The following is a 2,410-nucleotide window of genomic DNA, read 5'->3' on the forward strand; positions in this document are numbered from 1 at the left end:
GACATGAAATTATAAAAATCATATCAACTAAACCTCTTTCGGCCTACAATTATGTGTTACATTGGCTTTTGAAAATTGGAAGAGGCATAAATTGGTACTCAATTGCATTAAAATTCAACTTTCTCATGCTTAGTTTTAATATATTTAATATATTACTGAATCATATTTTAATCATTTCATTGATGCCACAATGTTTATCATGTGTGTCGACATGTGTGGGTCTAGTCCAATGAATCTTATTATATTTAGCGATAGGTAGAGATTCCATTGCCAAAAACTAGAAAATTCCCAAAAAGAAAACAGAAAAAGCTATCTGGATCTCAATAATAGGGTTCATGCAATGAATGGGTATGAAGGTGGGTTGAAGATGATTGAGGAACTGACCACAAATGCTGAGCAAACTCAAGACGAGGTATTGAGGGAAATATTAAGTAGAAATATAGGAACAAGTATTTAATGGGATTCCTCCATGGTCAAACCGAGAAGCAACTCTTTAAGAAAAATGTTCCCATAGTTACGTATAAAGATCTCAAGCCTTACATAGATAGGATTGCTAATGGGGGAGACATCAGATATCCTTTTAGCTGAACCCGTTACAGGGTTCTTTCTAAGGCATGCATGAATTTGTTGCTTTGCTTCTGTGTGTTTTGGGGTATTTGTTGTTTCCTTCTAATTGCTTTATTATCTTTTGGATCAAATGCAGCTCTAGGACTTCAGGCGGGCAGCCAAAGCTGTTGCCTGTCACTGCTGAATATCAGAAAAAAACAAGCGAAACAGACCTTTTCAAGGTTGTGACACAAGCAAAGACTCTTGTTAAACATTGGCCTGCAATGCAACATTAGACCAGCAGCAACTCTAAAAGGATGGCAGCATTGAAGCCGAACCAGAAGCAGCCTTAGCATTTTGTTTCTTTTTTTCAAATGTAACTTGCTTTAGTTGGTTTGTAACTTGTAATCAAAGTTAGTAAGACTTTTTGATGTAATGGATGTAATGGCTGATCATATCAGCTTACTTGTGTATGTGGTTCACATTTTGTAATTGTTAAGTATTACTGGGAGTAGCTAAGTCATTAGGTAAATTTCCATTGACTTTGTAATTCATTTAAGCTACTATTTTTTCTCAATGAAATCATGAATTTTTCAGTTATTCTTAAGCTCAAGTTCTGTTTGTGTTTATTTGCTTTTGTTTCTGTCAATCCTTTTAATCTATTAAGCTTGTTTGAATGTATTGTTGCTGTCAAATACTCCAAAAAATGGTAATCAGAGCCTGTCATCTTTGAGGGCCTCCATTTTTGGTTGTTTTTTTTTTTTGAGAAACTAAGCTTTAGAAGAAAGAAAACAAGCTGTTGAACTTGTTGCATCAGGATGAGCTTTACACCACCTCCACCTCCAATGTTTGCTGGTGAGAACTACCACATTTGGGTAGTCAAAATGAAGACATACCTTCAAGCACAAGATTGTGGAGTGTCGTTGAGAATGACATTGAACTACCTCCATTGAGAGCTAATCCCACGATTGCTCAAATGAGGCAGCATGCTGAGGAGAGTACAAAGAAGCACAAAGCCTTGGCTTGCTTGTAGAATGGAGTGTCTGATGTAATATTCACTCGAATCATGGCCTGCAGGACACCTAAAAAAGCATGAGAAAGGCTGAAGGAGGAGTTCATGGGGTCAGACAAAACAAGGCAGCAACAAGTGATTAATTTAAGGAGAGATTTTGAGAACCTGAAAATTAAAGAAACAGAGAGCATCAAGCAATACTCAGACAGGATCATGGCCACTGCCAACAGCATAAGGTTGCTTTGTGAAGATTTCAATGATAGCAGGGTTGTTGAAAAGGTTATCACCATACTCTCTGAAAGATTTGAGTCTAAAATCTCATCACTTGAGGACTCAAGGGACTTGACAACCATTTCTTTATCTGAGTTGGTGAACTCTCTTTATGCATTGGAGTAGAAAAGGGCCAACAGACAGAAAGAACATCTTGAAGGAGCCTTCCAAGCAAAGGCCAAAGATGGTTCATGTTCGAGCCAGAAAGGAAAGAAGCCTTGGCTTGATAAGAGGGATAAACCAAAGAAAGATTCAGGCAAGAGGAGGTTTCCACCATGTGTCCACTGTAAAAAAACCACACATTTGGAGAAATACTGCTGGTACAGGCCAAACATCCAATGCAGGAGCTGTAAGCAATTTGGCCATGTTGAAAAAGTATGTAAGAACAAAAGGAAGGCACCAGCACAGCAGCAGATCCAAGCTCAAGCTATTGAGGACCTTCAAGCTCAAGAGGAGCATGTGTTTACAGCCTCCTACTTTGCATCCTCAAGCAAAGTTAGAAGTGATTGGTTGGTGAATAGTGGCTATACTCATCATATGGCTGCTGATGAGAGTCTGTTCAAAGACTCAGACAGAAGCTAT

At 38.3% G+C, this 2,410-nt stretch overlaps 1 long non-coding RNA gene across 1 annotated transcript; it reads left to right on the forward strand.

The window, feature by feature from the left end:
• The first annotated feature begins 206 nt into the window (after positions 1–206).
• On the forward strand, positions 207–1,146 carry LOC121229658 (uncharacterized). Its single transcript, XR_005927575.1, has 2 exons — positions 207–412; positions 704–1,146. It is a non-coding gene; the product is annotated as an uncharacterized lncRNA (long non-coding RNA).
• The last annotated feature ends 1,264 nt before the right edge of the window (positions 1,147–2,410 follow it).

The sequence above is a fragment of the Gossypium hirsutum genome, chromosome A05 (assembly GCF_007990345.1).
Source record: "Gossypium hirsutum isolate 1008001.06 chromosome A05, Gossypium_hirsutum_v2.1, whole genome shotgun sequence".
NCBI classification, from domain to species: domain Eukaryota; kingdom Viridiplantae; phylum Streptophyta; class Magnoliopsida; order Malvales; family Malvaceae; genus Gossypium; species Gossypium hirsutum.